Genomic DNA, 6,145 nt, shown 5'->3' with positions numbered 1-6,145 from the left:
GGTGGCCAGAAAAACATCTGGCCTGAATGTCAGATCCTGTCCATGATTATTCTGTGTTGCACCACAGACTGATTCTCATTGATGGTGTTATCTTATTGACAATGAAACATGCCTTGACACACCGATCAGCGAACTAACTTTGGTAACTTGGACTCTGCTCTTGGGATGAACTGTGATTTGTATCTTGCACTCGGTCTGGTTTGTAATGTTGAATATCGGAATTATGTTCACATTAAACAGTTAAAACTTTGTACTTGTCTTCTTTTTTGTGTGAAATTACTACAATAAGAACTCTTTAAAAACTGCAATGATTGCTGATGTCACAAACCAAATAATCAGTGACCGTAACTCCACAATATTAGGAGACTGATGACCTCAGATGTTAAGTCAAATAGTGCTTACAAGGGAACCTCCCCATTGCACCCCCCTCAGATTTAGTTATAAGTTGGCACAGTGGATAGGCCTTGAAAAACTGAACACAGATCAATCGAGAAAACAGGAAGAAGTTGTGTGGAACTATGAAAAAAATAAGCAAAATATACAAACTGAGTAGTCCATGGGCAAGATAAGCAACATCAAGGATACTCTGAGCTCAGGAGCGCCATGGTCCCATGGTTAGTGTGAGCAGCTGCGGAGCGAGAGATCCTTGCTTCAAGTCTTCCCTCGAGTGAAAAGTTTAATTTTTTATTTTCAGACAATTATTATCTGTCTGTCTGTCCGTCCGATGCGAGGCAACTGCGCCATAGAATGGGGACACTGCACCTAAATGGAAAAATTTGAAAATGTTAAAAACATATGTTTTGACAGAGCATAGGGAAAACTGTGCAACTGTGAAACTGTTGCATTCATTTGTTGCAGTTTATGTGACAAACTCTTATGTTTCCATCACTTTTTTGGGAGTAATTATCACATCCACAAGAAAATCTAAATTGGGCAAGGTAGAAGAATCTTTTTACCCATTCGCCAAGTATACAAGTTAGGTGGGTCGACAACATATTCCTGTCATGTGACGCACATGCCGTCGCCAGTGTCGTATAGAATATATCAGATGTGTTTTCCTGTGGAGGAATCGCTTGACCTATGACCTTGCGATCAAATTTTTTCCGTTCCCATTGGAGAGGCACGGCCTTTCATCTACTAATCACTCGGTTTTGTGGAGCGGTCGCAAAACACAGACACTAAACTTATTACAGTGAACAGAGACATCAGTGAATGAACGGACAGATCATAACTTTGTGAAAATAAAAAAGTAAACATTTCACTCGAGGGAAGACTTGAACCAACGTCCTCCCGTTCTGTAACTGCTCACGCTAACCACAGGACCACACTCTCCTTGATGTTGCTTATCTTACCCATGGACTACTCAGTTTGTATATTTTGCTTATTTTTTTTTGTAGTTCCACACAACTTCTTCCTGTTTTCTCGGTTGATCTGTGTTCAGTTTTTCAAGGCCTATCCACTGTGCCAACTTATAACAAAATCTGATGGGGGTGTGATGGGAAGGTTCCCTTGTTAGAGCCATTTGAACTCCACAATACTCAATACAGCTAAGATGATAACTGAACAGTTCTTTAAGCAATCAGTTCCATTCTTTACTAGTGTGCTTCTGAGTGTTCTGCCGAGTTGTCATTTCTGTTTTATGTGCAATACTTGGTGTCTACCATGCTGCACACAAAATTCTTGAAAGGTCTGAGCAGTGAACTGTGGTCCATTATTTGTCACCATGGTGTGGGGAAAGCCTTCAGTGGAGAAGATCAGGGTGAAGGCTCATACAGTAGACTCCCCCATTATGGAGTGGCAGCTGATATATGAAACTGGGAGTATGCTTCAATGATGAGCAACCAAAATGCATCCAACAAAGGGCCCACAAAATCCAGGTGGACGTATTTCCATGGTTGTGTGGGTACTGGCCACAGCAACTAACAATGCAGTGCTCTTTTCTGATGTTTGATTGTGCTGCCTTACAGCTAGTTCCGTGCCACCTGGTGCAGGTGAGCTGAACAGCTTGCATCGGCGCTGAAGTGTTGTAGTAGTAGCCATGGTGAAGGTGCTGGTAAAAGACAAGTGGTTAGCAAAGTCCTCTCCTTTTGGGAAATGGGGCGGGGGAGGGGGGGGGGGTGATGCTGAGTCATTGCTACCATGTCTTCTCTCCACCATACTGTGGGCTGCTTTAGGATACGCAGCAACGCAATTTCCATGGCTTCCCGGGCATCACAGATTGATACCTGTGGTACGGACAGAAGCTTTTTGTTTACAGTGACCAGAGACTAGGGCCTAAGCAGCCCTGGCTATGATGACTCCACTGTGGGCAAATGCCTTGCTGTGTGACATCAGCAGCCTGGGGCGCGACACTGGAGGAAGAATCATGAAAAACTCACGCACTTTAAGAAGAAGAAGGTGGTGTAACACAGCAAGCTCATAGAGAGCAAAGGCTGGGTTGAGTGACATATAGATGATGAGCAAAATGGCTGTATAATGTGAGTGATTTGTATGCCAAAAGGAATTTTGGGAGAAGCGAGCCACGGGCAACTGTGCAACCATTTCCAGGAAATAAGAAGTATTTAGGACTACACTCTTTTCACAAACAACATGGCACACAAAGGAGAATGAAGGCACCTACAGAAAGAGGCTATATTACATACTGTTATCCAAACAGGAATTAGTTATAAACAACAACATCACACTACTTTGGTTATGTGCCAATACAGGAAGTCTGCCACAGTTACACAATAAAAGTTAGCCTCTGCATAAATAGTTCTTATTATTGTCTTTTATTTATATGTATTGTAAGAAATTCTAATAATATAATGTTCTGGGTGTGTCATTTAACTAAACCAGTAACACAGAGGATGAAGAATTAAGTTGTGAACTTGATTAGGTTCCAGTAGTTTCAATTCATAGTGTAAAGCATTTATTCAAAAGACATAATTTCAGATAAGTAGAAAATTAATCTGGGTAATATTGGAATGAAACTTTGCAATCTACAAATAAATCTTATTTGTTTAACATGAAGTACGTTCAAAAACTGTAAATAAATTTGAATGGTGGTCTAGAAGTTAAGAGCAAACCTGATTCAAGTAGGGGTCACGTGACCAAGTTGAGGAGGTAGATAGCAGGGCATGTGTAAGGGTATTTTTTGGTGTTCTTGGTTGAGGTAAGAACTGTGCAGCCTAAGAGCCATTGGTGTTGGCTTATGATAACATGGTAGACAGTTTAAACTTACACATTTCCGGTAAAAACATTTTACAATTGTGGAGATGCATATTATTCATTGTGAGTTAGCACAAACAACTGTATTGAGACTCTGTTATTCAGTAGACTGTGAGAACTAGATAAATGTGGGGAATTAACTAACATTGGTGAGTCAGAGTACTGGAACATGCCACTGCTAAAGTAAAACATTTCCTGTGCAGGAACTTATAGTTTGTTTGCACTGCTATATATAAATCATATTTAATTATTGTGAATATTAGTTTCTGTAATGCCAATAACTGAGGGAACATGTTTGTTGACTGTAATAAAGCTAAAGTTGAGTCAAAATCTTTGTCAGGATACGTCACTGTCCACAAGGACCATTCACAGTTTCTAAATGTATTAAATGATTATGTGCTTGCCAACCAGAGACAGTCATTGGTTGGTCTGCTTAAAAAGAAAACAGCAGTAATGTTATATTGCAATGGCTGGGTCGATCGTTGAAACATTGTGCATAAAATTGAAACAAACAACTCAGCATAACACTCACAACACACTATTAACCAACTTCACTGAGAATATCTGAGAGATCACATAGTTTCACTCTTAATTTCACAGTCCCATATTATGTCCTTTTGAAAAAGCAAAAAATAATCTGCTGATTTCTGAAACATGCATTAGTGACCTTACACTAAATAAAGCAATATGTGTAAAAGTCACTGGAAACCTCCTGGATAGCAAAATAAAATGGCATCAACACATAGATAAACTAAGAAAGATTCAGTTCGGCATGTTTTATACTAAGAAATTTCTCTCTTTGTTGACTTGAAGACCAGTATACAGGCTGCTTTTGCCTATTTTCAATCCCTCTTGACTTGAAGATTTAATTTTTGGAGGGATGCAGTTAAAGCACATAAAGTAATCATTCAGCAAAAAGTGATATGTCAAACTACCTGTTATCAATATTATGAAAAGGGTAGTTGATACTCACCTGAGCTGCAGATAGGCACAGCAAAAAGATTGTCAGAAAATGAGCTTTTGGGCAACAAGGCCTTCGTTGAAGATAGAACATACACACACAGACTCATGCAAATGCATGTGTGTGTGTGTGTGTGTGTGTGTGTGTGTGTGTTTGTCTTCTATCCCCATTGAAGTCCTTGTTGGCCAAAAGCTCACTTTCCAACAGTCTTTTTGTTGTGCCTACCTGTGACCCAGCATCTACGCTATATGGTGAATAGCAACTATCCCTTTTGTAATATTACTAACATTCCATCCTGGATTTTCCATTATTAAATTTAAACTACCTTTTAAGATAGATAACCCTGTATACTGTATGTACTTATTTAAATACTGTGAAGTTCTCCTACTCACTTCCCACAATATTTGCTCCTTAATTGCCTTTGTTAATAACAATAAAAATCAATTTCAGTTGAACTGTGATTTACACACCCACAATATAAGGCAGAAAAATAATTTCCACACAGGCTTTGCTTCCATGTCTATCATCCAGAAAAGGTCATGTATTCCAGTACTAGGTATTCAGCAGTCTCCCATCAGACAATAAAGACCTAATCAGCACATTAAAAGTACAATTAAAAAGTTTTTTAATAGTGACTCCATTGACAAATTAACACGAATCAGTTAAATAATACTACACTGAGCTGCAAGCAAAGTAGTAATATCATTTGTTAACAGCCCACCACAGTTGCAAACATAGGTAATGAACGTTCACTCTGCAGTGGATTGTACACTGATTTGAAGCTTCCTGGGAGATCAAAACTGTGTGACAGATTGGGTCTCGAACCTGGTACCTTTTCCTTTCGCAGGCAAGGGCTCTGCTGACTGAGCTATCCAAGCAAGATTAACAAACTGCCCTCACAGCTTTACTTCTGTCATTGCCTCTTTTCCTGAGCAGGCCTTGAGTCATGCTTGGATTGGTCAATCGGTAGAGCACTTGCTCGCAAAAGGCGGAGGTCCCTGATTCAAGTCCCTGGCTGGCACGCAGTTTTAATCTGTCACGACTGTTTCAGATATAACTGTAGTTCTATGATAACTATTAATGTGGTGGTCATGAAGACATTACGCCAGAAGTAGGAGACAAACAGTAGCATTGTTTTCAAAGTTGTGGTTTTCTTGTTAACTTTACTATATTAAATTTAGCATCAGTATGCACATTAGTTCAAAACAATATAATAACAGCTAATTATTAATGCATTTTCAAACAACGATATCAATTTTTTCATTCTTTAAGGTTCTTGTAAATCAGTCATGTGGCTGTATGTGAATTAAAGTTAATTCGTCACAAGCTGAATACATTGCATGTCTAGGAAATGGTTTCATCATATGATCCAGTTATCCTCAAATTTTGTTGTGACCAGTTGTGTTATAATAATGAAAAAAATAAGAAATATACATATGTGAATGGGAAAAAATTAAAGGATAATACAAGTGCGCTATTAGAAATGTTCTGCTTGTACAATTTAGGCTATTCAGACTTCCTCTCTTACACTACAGTTGTAGATGATGCAAGCAGCTGACTTCAAAGACACCAGTGTGTGTCAAAAATAAGAAAATCCTCCTTACTTGATTCCACTTCACTTAATATTGTTGTTAAGTATTGTATTATTCCAACTCACACATAATACATAACACTAGTAATACTTCATACTTTTAGCCATACATCTTTATTGGCCTTCTATATATGAGAGAGTCACAAACAAGATTATGTACAAAGAAAAATGAATGAAGATTTTTTTTCTTCATTTGTCTGCAAATACTGTGCTTTCATAATTAATGTCTTTGCCGACGCTTATGGTCAATCGCTGTTTCATTTTTTGTTTTTAATAAATTTTAACTTTACCATATCCGGGGGGTTTTCACCATCTACCTACACACAGTCTAGTTTAGAACAGTTAGCATGCTGCAAGTAAGAGGTCAGTAGGTGACCCGTTAT

This window comes from Schistocerca serialis, chromosome 1 (genome assembly GCF_023864345.2).
Source record: "Schistocerca serialis cubense isolate TAMUIC-IGC-003099 chromosome 1, iqSchSeri2.2, whole genome shotgun sequence".
Taxonomy (NCBI): Eukaryota; Metazoa; Arthropoda; class Insecta; order Orthoptera; family Acrididae; genus Schistocerca; species Schistocerca serialis.
This window is presented reverse-complemented; position numbering follows the sequence as displayed.